Source organism: Triticum dicoccoides, chromosome 5A, assembly GCF_002162155.2.
Source record: "Triticum dicoccoides isolate Atlit2015 ecotype Zavitan chromosome 5A, WEW_v2.0, whole genome shotgun sequence".
Taxonomy (NCBI): domain Eukaryota; kingdom Viridiplantae; phylum Streptophyta; class Magnoliopsida; order Poales; family Poaceae; genus Triticum; species Triticum dicoccoides.
Window position 1 is genome coordinate 200,096,026 of NC_041388.1, and position 13,178 is coordinate 200,109,203.

Here is a 13,178-nt window from a genome sequence, read left to right on the forward strand (position 1 = left end):
AATGTGGTGCACCCCTGCAGGGAAGTTGATCTATTCTAATAGCCGTGTCCCTCGGTAAAAGGACGACCCGGAGTTGTACCTTGACCTTATGACAACTAGAACTGGATACTTAATAAAACACACCCTTCCGAGTGCTAGATACAACCGGTGATCGCTCTCTCATAGGGTGACGAGGGGAGGATCAGCGGTTAGGATTATGCTATGCGATGATACTTGATGAACTTACCATCTACTCTCTTCTCCTGCTGCAAGATGGAGGTTACCAGAAGCGTAGATCTTCGATAGGACTAGCTATCCCCCTCTTATTCTGGCATTCTGCAGTTCAGTCCACATATGATAGCCTTTTCCATTTGATACCAATGCATACATATGTAGTGTAGCTCCTTGCTTGCGAGTACTTTGGATGAGTACTCACGGTTGCTTTGCTCCCCCATTTCCCCCTTTCTATACTCAATTGCTGCGACCAGACATTGGAGCCCAGGAGCCAGACGCCACTGTCTACAACTACTACTACTACTCGAGAGGTGCCTACTACTACGTGCAGCCCGCTGACGACGACCAGGAGTAGTTTAGAAGGATCCCAGGCAGGAGGCATGCGCCTCTTTCGATCTGTATCCCAGTTTGTGCTAGCCTTCTTAAGGCAAACTTGTTTAACTTATGTCTGTACTCAGATATTGTTGCTTCCGCTGACTCGTCTATGATCGAGCTCTTGTATTCGAGCCCTCGAGGCCCCTAGCTTGTAATATGATGCTTGTATGACTTATTTTATTTGTAGAGTTGTGTTGTGATATCTTCCCGTGAGTCCCTGATCTTGATCGTACACGTTTGCGTGTATGATTAGTGTACGATTGAATCGGGGTCGTCACAAGTTGGTATCAGAGCCAACTGCCTGTAGGAATCCCCCTTCCACACTCCTTGGCCGAAGTCGAGTCTAGTCACTGAAAAACTGTTTTACTAACATGGTTGTGCGGCCCATGGGCCCACGTCGCCATTGGGTGGTAATAGGATCTTTTACTCCTCAATCCTTACTCTGGGATTCTGATCTCTCTTCTATTCGGGTTAAATAATTTTCTAAAATCTAACTTTAGGTTCTCGAAAACACTTTCTCCCGGAGAACCCCTTCAGTCCAGATGATCGCCGACTGCACCGGAAGATTTTAAAGATATTGTCTGGTGTTCTATCGAGACCTTGTGACCACCGCTTTTGCTATTCTCGACCACCAATAAATCCTTAAGGATAACTACTTACACTTGTCGCTTATACCTTCGTACCCTGTTGCCCTTGTTATTACTGATACCCTGAAAAGTTCTCTGATATTCCGAGAATGCTTTGTGTCTACTGCTTGCAGCTCTTTTCTGCATTATACCCCTATGGATAATTCGTCGCACTTACTAAATGTCCGCTCATTCCCAGTTGTTCATCTGTTTCAGAAAAGTCTTCGAAATCCCATTTGAATCTTCCGAAAATCCTGAGCAGCCTATTGATCTTAAAATTCTTGCTTGCTTGCACTATGGTTAAACCCATAAGTCTCATAATTTTATTTTCATCCCGTGTCATTATCATTTTGAGTCTGTTGATTCAATATGTTGCTAGTGCTCACAATCCTCAATCAGATCCTAGAAGTCATCCTTCTGTCTCAGACGTCATTTTAAACATGATCTGGATGTCGACCAATCATATTGACATCGATTGTAACCATAAGGCCATCCAACTTATCCATCACTAATCAGAGCGTTGCTTCTGATCCCTTGTCTTGGAATTCATAATTCCTTTGCATTTGAGCTTTGAGTTAGTCAGTTGTTTCTATAATATGATCTCATTGCATTCTTTCTTCCTCTGGTTGAGTACCGATGCTTACATCAGATCCCTTGAGGACCACTAGATCCTTTGTTGGATTTTATCCGACAGCGTCCTTCATATTATATAAGCTTGTGAGCCTTTCCTCGGATACATAATGCCTTTGGTAAATTGTATCCTCTGCTTTCTCAAGCATGCTCTACTATCGAGCTTGTATTGTTTATTCCTGAAAATTGCGGTATATGCTCCTAAGATGCCCCGATGGGTTGAACCTATGCCTTCCCCAAAATGTATGAACCAGAAAGTTTTCTCGAGTCATACTTATCTCGTATTGCACCAGGTAAAAAAACCTTTCAACGACTAATGTCATTTTCAAAATACGAGAGGTGAATGAAAGGTTATGCGTTAAACAAGTGGGAGTCGACCTTGAACCCCGTGTGCATGCCCATGGAAATGATGTATACCTTATCCTGGAAGCTTCTCTTAAAATAATTACCCCCTTGTTATAAGTTCATCTTGTATCTGTGGACGTGGTTCCGACCATGTTTCTCCTTGATTCCATTTCTCGTGCAAGTTTGGGCACTTGTCTTCTGCAGAGCATTACCTAGTCCAACCTCTACTTTGATCTGTCGTCGAGTATTACCCCCCTGGTATCTCGAGATTATTACAAAACTGCATAACCACTTATGAGTTCTTCATCAAGTACTACATCCTCACTGATCCCAATTTTCATGGGCTCCAAGATTTTAAACATTCAAGGACACCGATAACTGAACCGAGCCCGCATTACGGTTCAACAACTCTAAGTAATCTTCTTTACTTACGAGTTTGTACCCGATCATGTCATTCCTAGCCTGCTTGACGATATCTTTATCGTGATGATTTTAACCGTGCTACTTGCTCCTCCTTTCCGGAGCAAAATTTTCGATGATGAGCTAACCTTCGTCGATCTCCCTCCTCATATAATTTCGCCATAAAAACAGTAAGCTTGATTTCGAGTTTGTATCGTATCCGTGGCTCCAATAATCTTTTGTTGCATCAGTCCTTTTGCTTGATGGAGTCTCTATTCAATTGCTTCTTCGTGGATACTCTTGACAACAAATTGTCATGATCATCATCAACATTTTGAGTCCTTCCAGGACATCAATTGAATTCATGATGAGAAATACCATCCTTGCCCTCGATGATTTGGGTTATCATCGACCACTTTATTGCCTTCTGTTCAACACAAACTAGTTCGTGTTTCGTGTTATACCTTGAGATCCTTGCTATCGAACATTTGTTCCTTACCTTGGAGTATTACCATCTTTTATGTCAAGAATGTCGTGAGAAATTCAGCACCCTTAAGAATCCTTGGTACAAGTGATACTTATTAGCATCACCATTCTTTTCTTGGTCCCTGTGTTGTTTCTAACCGGAATACCGACAAATGGTCTGTGATGTGTAAATTCTAAACTTCTAGCAACCATATTGCTTTGAATTTATTGGTCTATAGTTTCATTCTAAGTCTATGGCTTATTGAATCATCATTCGAACATTGATCGTGCTACCTAGCCCATATTTTGGGTGCACATTTCAACCAATGTATAACTGTGTATGTTTTCCTCAAGCATACATCATTAAGTCATTTGAGCTAGCTAATGTTATCTCCTTGTTCACATAGTTGTGGAAATCCATCTTTTTGGAAATCTCAATGGATTGTCGCTGAGTCAATCAGTCACCTCCTCACCTCTCCTTGATTTAATGGTGAACCCTTGTTCGGAACTCGCTTCCATTGTTCAATTCTCGAGAATCTTACAATGTCATCTCGACAATTTGTGTTGCACCTGTCTTCTCAGGCATCCTGAGCCTGAGTTATCCTGACACCAATCAAATATGAACCCCGATCAGATATGATGGTTGGAACATATTTCCATGAGTTACAACAATGGTCTTTATATGACCCAGTAAGGTGATATCATGCCTAGCACACCTGGCCGGAGGACCTATTGTTACCATTTCCTTTTTAGAAAGGCTATCCTTTCTTCCATGAGGAAATTTTAAGACTTATTTTTCAGGCCATTCCTGATGGATCCTTTGTGTTTCTAAAGTCTGGTCTTCACCTGAAGACCATGTCAATGCTATCTCGAAGCAAGTCTGTGGTACTCCGATTTTCAATAAGAACATTTGGAGCACAAATGCTAAATTTTCTTTATCAATTACCCTAACACCATTGTCTGGGTAATGTCATGAAACTCCACTCCCTTCACCTAAATGATTTTCTACTTCTATCCTGTCATGGATGTCATGCTCTGTTTGTCCTTGGGAATGATATACCCCTAAAATATGTGTTTAAACACATTTTCCCTTCCATTGTTCTGTTTAATTTCATAATCATATTATCCTTTCCATTGTTTGGTTTGACCTTTCTTGAGGTCTATATGATCTAAGCAGTAATATTCTCCTGCGTATGTAAAAACCTTGGTGTACAATTCTATCAAGCAAAACCTTGTTACTATCATTGATGACATTCCGGTAGCCACCGATGGATGAGAACTTTGCTTAATGGTCTGCCTCGTTCAACGAGCAGGAAAATGGTTCTCTTCGTCCCTCGCCCTTGGTACCGACATTGTTGCCGACATGATAGATAGGCTACCCTCTGACATGTCTTGCTATCATTACCGTGCAAGATGTCAACGCCCTTCCTACTTTTAACCAAATGGTGGGCCATAACCCACATTTCCACATGATCGAAACATGACTCTCATGTACACCCATGTTGCCAAAGTTATTCCTCACCTTGATTTCATATGTAATTCATGGGTTCATCCCAGATAAATAGCCTTATAGCATTCTATCGTTGCCGAGCTACCCCGTTACCTATTCATACAACAGAGTTCTCGAAGAAAGGATGCCGACTTCATCATGATAACCTGGAGCAGAGAAATAAAGACATCAACGAAAAGGATCAACTACTTCGGGAAGAGCAACCAAGACGAAGAAGATCCGTTAGAATTCCGTAACTGATTCTTCCCCCTTACTCCACCTCTGTAACACCCTCGATGCGACTATATCTCCCACGTGTCGAGGTACGACTTAGAGGCATAATCGCATTGAAGGCATATGTCGCAAGTTAGGCAATCTTCACAACATCCCATGTAATATATAGATAATAAAAGGGGATATAACATAGTTGGCTTACACTTGCCACGTCAATCAAGTACATAAATAGCATTACATCATTCAAACACTCATGGCCCGACTACGGTGCCAAAATAAAAGATAACCCAACAAGCGACACGGTCCCGATCACCCCAACTGGGCACCACTACCGATCATCAGGGAAAGACACATAGTATCGTTGAGAGTCCTCGTCGAACTCCCACTTGAGCTCAAGCGCATCACCTGGAGCGGAATCATCAAGCCCTGCATCTGGTTTAATAGTAATTTGTGAGCCACAGGGACTCAGCAATCTCGCACCCTCGCGATCAACACTATTTAAGCTGAATAGGAAAGGCAAGGTAAAAATATGTGGAGCTGCAGCAAGCGACTAGCATATATGATGGCTAACCTATTCGCAAAAGAGAGCGAGAAGAGGAGGAAAAGCACGGTCGAACAACTAGGGGGCAACCTGCGGCAAGCATTACTCCAACACCGTGTTCACTTCCCGGACTCCGTCAAGAAGAGACCATCACGGCAACTCACACTGTTGATTCATTTTAATTAAGTTAAGGTTCAAGTTATCTACAACCGGACATTAACAAATTCCCATCTGCCCATAACCGCGGGCACGGCTTTCGAAAGTTCAAATCCCTGCAGGGGAGTCCCAACTTAGCCCATGACAAGCTCTCACGGTCAACGAAGGAATAGACCTCCTCCCGAGACGTTCCGATCAGACTCGGTACCTCGGTTCTTCAAGACACTTCGACAGGTTAAAACAAATCTAGCAACACCACCCAGATGTGCTGACAAATCCCGATGGGAGCTGCACATATCTCGTTCTCAGGGCACACCGGATGAGCAAGACGTCGGGTAGGCCAGCCCAGAGTTGCCCCTGGTAGCCCCGAACATCACTCGGTTGGACCAACACTCAAAGGAGCACCGGCCCCGGGGGGGCTAAAATAAGATGACCCTCGGGCTCCGGAAACCCAAGGGAAAAGAGGCTAGGTGGCAAATGGTAAAACCAAGGTTGGGCATTGCTGGACAAGCTTTAATCAAGGCGAACTATCAAGGGGTTCCCATTATAACCCAACCGCGTAAGGAACGCAAAATCCGGGAACATAACACCGATATGACGGAAACTAGGGCGGCAAGAGTGGAAAAAAACACTAGGCGAGAGGCCGAGCCTCCCACCCTTTACCAAGTATATAGATGCATTAAAATAACATGGCATATAATGATATCCCAACAAGTAAATAATGTTCCAACGAGGAACGGTCTCCAATCTTCACCTGCAACTAGCAACACTATAAGAGGGTCGAGCAAAGCGGTAACATAGCCAATCAACGGTTTGCTAGGACATGGTGGGTTAGAGGTTTGACATGGCAATATGGGAGGCTTGAAATCAAGTGGTAGGCATCGTAGCATTGGCATAGCAAAAGAGCGAGCAATCTAGCATAGCAAAGATAGTAGTGATTTCAAGGGTATGATCATCTTGCCTGCAAAGTTGTCAGAGTTGACTGGATCCTCCAAAGCAAACTCAACGGGCTCCTCGTAAGCGAACTCGTCTCCTGGCTCTACCCAAACAAGACAAACAAGCAAACGGAACACAATCAACCACGTGCAAAGCTCAAACAATATGATGCAAGGATGGTATGCTATGCGGGATGCGATGCGGGATGCATATGCAAGATTTGACAAGGGATGCATGAACCTGGCCTCAACTTGGAAATCCAAGTGTGCCACTGGAAAGATGATATGAAATCGCTTGAAAACGATATAAAGAATGCCGGAATCGGAGTTATGGTTTGGAAATGGCAAGCAATTCAAATATGACCACGTTCTGCGATTTACAGCAAGTAGCCATCTAAATGCAACAAGATGAACATGCTACAGCACTCAAACATGGCATAAAAATACATGGCAGGAATCCACTCAAGATGCTTAACAAAAGTCTAGCTCTGAGCTACGGCCAATTCATGCACTAACAAGTTCAAACAAGCATGGCAAAAATTCATTTGACAAACAGATCTCAGACTTAGTGAAATTAACACTTGTCTGGAATTTCAGATCAGGTAGCACTCTTCGGAGCAACAAAACTACATGCTACAGGACCTGAACATGGCAAAGTAAAGCATGGCATGGAGCTACTCAAAGATCTTAACAAAAGTCCCTTAGTGACCTTTAGCCAAAAGGGATCAGAAAATACATTTGCAAGCATGTGAACATGGCAAAAACATAACCAGATCACAGACTTAGTGAAAACTGGAGCATGCTGAAAACAGATATCAAGTAGGCATGTTTACGAGATCGATGCACTCACTACAGAGCAAGTCATGACAAGCTAAGTATACACCCATCAATAATACACAAAATGCAAGCTAGACATGGCAAGAACAATAACATAGCATGCACGGATCAACTACAACATCCTCGGCAAAATCGCTAACAAGTAGACAATCTGCCCAGATTCACGAAATGACAAAAGTAGAGCTCGATTGACTCAAGCTAGGGTGCTCCATAAATGCAAACAAAGACATGGATGGATAGAGCACTACAAGATTAACAAAACATCCTTACTGATCATCCTCAAAAAAGGCACGGATCACTAGGAAACAACATGAACATATAGCCGTATGAGATAAACAGCTCAAGGACTTAGTGGAAATGCTACGTTCCTGAAATCAGCATTACCAAGTGCCTCACTTTGCAAGCTTGTGCTAGCCACCACACACATGAAAAAAATACATGGGTTGCACCTCTGGAAAGATGGCAAAACCCTTAACAAAACATATGTAGAGCTCATGGGCGTATCATGCATACAATAATCATGGCAAAAATGACAAATATCTAAATGGAGTAGCAGATCTGACAATTATCTCAAGTAGCACTCTTCAAACAGCATTTCTGGCATCAATATGAACTCAAATGAAAATGATGCAATGATATGAAATGATGTGCTCTCTGAGATGAACATTTTGATATGCTATATGCCAAAAACGGAGCTACGGATGCAAAGTTACGACACGATGAACAGGGCAACATGAACTAGGGTTTCGAGAGAAAGTCAACCCGCGGTGGATCTGGATCTCAGATCTGGCACTGTAGCAGCTCGGTGTGGTACTGTTCACCGGTTGACCCCGAGGTCGCCGGAGGCTCGCCGGACTCCGGCGAAGCGGTGAGGGCGCGGGGGAGGCAGGAGGAGGCCGGAGATGCCTGGATCTAGCCCGGGACGGCGCGGCGGCGAGGTGGAGAAGGTCGGGCGGCGAGGAGGTGAACCGGGGCGGCGGAGGCGGCGCGGCGACTCGCCGGCGTTGACTGCGAGGCGGCGGCGGGGCACGCACCGGCGCGGGAGGCAGCGAGCGTCGCGAGGAGGAAGAGGCGCGGGAGGCGGCGCTCGGCTTCGGGCCAGGAAGGGCCGGAGGCGGGCCGCGCGGGCCTCGGCGGCGGCGGGGAGAGGCCGGGACGCCTGGCAGGAGGAGAGTGGCTGGGGGGAGCGGGGCGGACACGTCCGGCGGCGGCGGACGTGTCCGGCGGCGGCGGAGGATATCTTTTTTAGGGTTTGGGAGAGGGGATCCGCGAATTTAGAGGAGGGGTCTATATATAGGCATAGAGGGAGCTAGGAGAGTCCAAATGAGGTACGGTTTTTGGCCACGTGATCGTGATCGAACGCTCTAGATGATGGAGAGGGTTTTGTGGGTTTTGGGCAAACTTCAAGGGGTGTTGGGCTGCAACACACACGAGGCCTTTTCGGTCCCTCGGTTAACCGCTGGAGCATCAAAAGAAGTCCAAATGGTACGAAACTTGACAGGCGGTCCACCGGTAGAAAAACCAAGGCCGCTTGGCAAGTCTCGGCCAATCCGGAAATTTTTAATCTCCGCACACGAAAGAAAGGTAGAAATGACCACCGGAGGAGAACGAAGCGCCATTATGCAAACTGGACAACGGGGAGAATGCTCGAATGCATGAGATGAACACGTATGCAAATGCAATGCACATGATGACATGATATGAGATGCATGACAACAACAACAACACACGGAGAAAAAAACCCGAACCCGAGAAAATAAAATAACTTAAGGCCGGAAACGGCAAGAGTTGGATTACATATTGGGTAAATCATATCCGGGATGTTACAACACTCCACCACTACGAAAGGATCTCGTCCCGAGATCTAGGACTAAAAGAACGCCAGGTACTCAAAATGGAGGTGATCCTCGCGTTCCCAGGTAGCTTCACGGTCGGAATGGTGTGACCACTTGACTTTGAGGAATTTGATTGACTTGTTGCGAGTCTTGCGTTCAGTCTCTTCAAGAATAGCAACTGGGTGCTCACGATAAGAGAGATCTTCTTGGAGCTCAATGTCCTCGAAGTTGACGGTGCAGTCAGGAGTCTTCAAGCACTTTCGGAGCTGAGAGACATGGAACACGTCATGAACATTTGCAAAGTTTGAAGGAAGCTCGAGTTGATAGGCGAGATCGCCTCTCTTGCTGACAATCTTGAAAGGTCCCACTTATCTGGGGGCAAGCTTCCCTTTGATACTGAAGCGACGAGTACCTTTCATTGGACAGACGCGGAGGTAAACATGATCTCCGATCTCGAATGCCAAATCACGGTGCTTACTATCATAGTAGCTCTTCTAGCGAGATTGGGCTGCTTTGAGGTTATCTCGAATGACTTTGCACATTTCCTCTGCCTCTGTGATTAAGTCATTTCCGAGAAGCTGACGTTCACCGGTTTCAGACCAGTTGAGAGGGGCACGGCACTTCCTGCCATACAGAATTTCAAATGGGGCCTTGCCCGAACTTGCTTGAGAACTGTTGTTGTAGGAGAATTCAGCATAAGGAAGACAATCCTCCCACTTCATGCCGAAGGAGATCACACAAGCCCTGAGCATATCTTCAAGAATCTGATTGACACGCTCCACTTGACCGCTAGTTTGAGGATGGAAAGCTGTGCTGAAGCGGATGTTGGTGCCCATGTCCTTCTAAAAAGAATCCCAAAACTTGGAGGTAAAGATGCTGCCACGGTCTGAAGAGATCACTTGTGGAATACCGTGTAGAGAGACAATTCGAGAGGTATAGAGCTCCGCCAATTGAGCTGCAGTGATTGACTCTTTGATAGGCAGAAAGTGAGCCACTTTAGTGAGTTTGTCGATGACAACGAATATAGCATCATTGCCACGCTTTCCCAGACACGAAGTCCATTTCAATGTGGTCAAACTTCCATTCTGGAATGGCAAGAGGTTGGAGGATACCAGCTGGCCTTTGGTGTTCTGCCTTCACTCTTCTACAGACATCACACTCATTCACGAATTGAGCAATCTCGCGCTTCATTCGAGTCCACCAATAAGCCTGCTTGAGGTCTTGATACATCTTCGTACTCCCAGGGTGGATGGAGAGGAGAGAATTGTGAGCCTCATTCATGATCACTTTACGGAGGTCACCTTTGGGCACAATAATACGATCCTCGAAGAAGAGAGTATCCTTGTCATCAAGGCGGTAGCACTTGTACTTGGGTTGACTCTTGGCAATCCCAATCTTCACCTTTTTCACCATAGCATCAAGAAGTTGAGCTTGGCGAATCTGTTCTTCCAAGGTAGGAGAGACTTGAAGGTTGGCGAGGAAACCTTGAGGAACAACTTGTAGATTAAGTTTGCGGAAAGCTTCACAAAGCTCGGGTTGATAAGGCTTGAGAATCAGACTGTTGCAATAAGCCTTTCTGCTCAATGCGTCAGCAATCACATTGGCCTTGCCTGGAGTATACTCGATACTCGGATTATACTCTTGAATCATTTCGACCCATCGAGTTTGCCTGAGGTTGAGATTAGGCTGAGTGAAGATGTACTTGAGACTCTTGTGATCAGTGAAAATGTCCACTTTTCTTCCCAATAAGAGATGTCTCCAAGTCAAAAGAGCATGCACAACTGCCGCCAACTCGAGATCATGAGTGGGGTAGTTCTTCTCATTGGGCTTCAACTGGCGAGAGGTATAAGCAACAACTTTCTTCTCTTGCATCAACACTGCGCCAAGACCTTGGAGAGAGGCATCACAAAAGACTTCGTACGGCTTGGATTCATCAGGCGGAGTGAGAACTGGAGCAGTGATCAATTTCTCTTTCAAAGTGTTGAAAGCAATGTCACACTCCAGAGACCAAATGTACTTGACGTGCTTTTGGAGAAGATTTGAGAGAGGCTTCGCGATCTTAGAAAAGTTTTCAACGAATCTTTGACAGTAACTTGCGAGACCGAGGAAGCTACGGAGTTGCTTCACGTTCTGAGGAGGTTCCCAATTCACAATTGCAGACACCTTCTCAGGATTCACCGCAATGCCCTTGGCAGAGTTGATATGACCAAGATAAAGAACCTCATCGAGCCAAAATTCGCACTTGGAGAACTTGGCGTAGAACTGGTGTTCCCTCAGCTTATCAAGCACCAAACGCAAGTGCTTGGCACGATCTTCCTTGTTCTTATAGAAAACCAGAATGTCGTCGAGATAGACCAAAATGAAGTCATTGGTGTAGGCGTTGAAGATGAAGTCCATCATGCGAGAGAAAGTCGGAGGAGCGTTGACGAGGCCAAAAGACATGACAATGTATTCATATGACCCATAGCTTGTCCTGAAAGCCGTCTTGGGAATATCTTGCTCACGGATTCGAATCTGATGATAACCCATACGGAGATCAAGCTTGGAGAATACTTGGGCACCTTTGAGTTGTTCGAACAGCTCATTGATGTTGGGAAGTGGGTATTTGTTCTTGATGGTCTTCTTGTTCAATGGACGGTAATCAACACAAAGTCGGTCCATTCCATCTTTCTTCTTCACAAAAAGAACACCACAACCCCACGGAGAAGAACTAGGCCGGATGAGACCCATTCTCTCTTGAATATCGAGTTGCTTCTTCAGCTCCTTCAACTCTTCAGGTCCGAGCTTCTAAGGACGCTTGCACACAGGTTCCGTGCCAGGCTCAAGATCGATAACGAATTCAACTGGCCGGTGCGGAGGCATTCCTGGAAGCTCTTCTGGAATGACGTCTTGATATTCGCAAACGACTGGAATTTGCGAGATGGCATCGAGTTCACCCTTCTCATTGAGAGAAAACAGACGGATGGTATCATCCCGAGCGGCAAAGACAATTACATCCTCAGACGAATGAGTCAATTGAATCTGCCTGGCTGCACAATCAAGATGTGCCTTGTGCTTAGAAAGCCAATCCATCCCGAGAATAAGATCAATATCCGAGTTACCAAGAACCATTGGAGAAGAAAGAAACTTGTAATCGCCCAACGTGATAGTAACATCTAGAGCCATCATTTTGGTGTTCATGAACAAACCCGGAGAAGAAACCGCTATCGGCTTAGGCAAATCAATAGTATGCACATCATGCATATATGCAAAAGGCTTCGATAAAAATGATAAAGATGCACCAGTGTCAAAAAGAACTCCTGCAGGAATATCGTTAACAGGAAGGTTACCCATGATGACATCTGACGAGTCCTTTGCCTGAGCTGCGTTCATCAAGTTGACCTTGGCGTGCTTGGGGTTATGCTTGACCACAACTGTACTTGCCGATCTCACAGGAGGAGGAGGAGGAAGGCGCCTCTGGTTGAAACACTTGTTGGCATAGTGACCATTCTGTTGGCACTTGTTGCACATGACCTCTGAAAGCGGACGGTGATACGGAGCACTCGATCTTGGAGCTTGAGACGAAGTCTTGTTCTGAAAGCCGGGGTTGGGTGGGTGGGAAGATCCACTTCCACCTTTGCTCTTCTGCTGATACGGCTGACGGAACGGAGGAGGAGGAAGCCAATACTTCTGCTGCTTGGCCACTTGAGTAGAGGAAGAAGGAGTAGCCTCTCTGACTCGCTTCTTGGAAGCATCACACCTCAGTTGAGCGGCCTCTTGCTTCAATGCCATGTTGTAGAACTCATCGTACCTCAAGGGCTCAAAGGGAACAAGAGCTAGCTGAATTTCTTCTCTGAGACCACCCCTGAACTAGTATATCATGCTCTTCTCATCAGGGACGTCCTGCTTAGCAAAGCGGGCGAGCTTCTAAAACAACTTGTTGTAGTCATAGACAGACAAAGAGCCTTGCTTCAGGTTGCGGAATTCCTCACGCTTGCTTTCAACCACGCTCTGAGGGATATGATGAGCTCTGAAATCTTGACGGAATTAATCCCAAGTGATCACACGTCCACCTCTGGAATCCTTGTACTACTAGAACCATTCTGCAGCTTGGTCTTT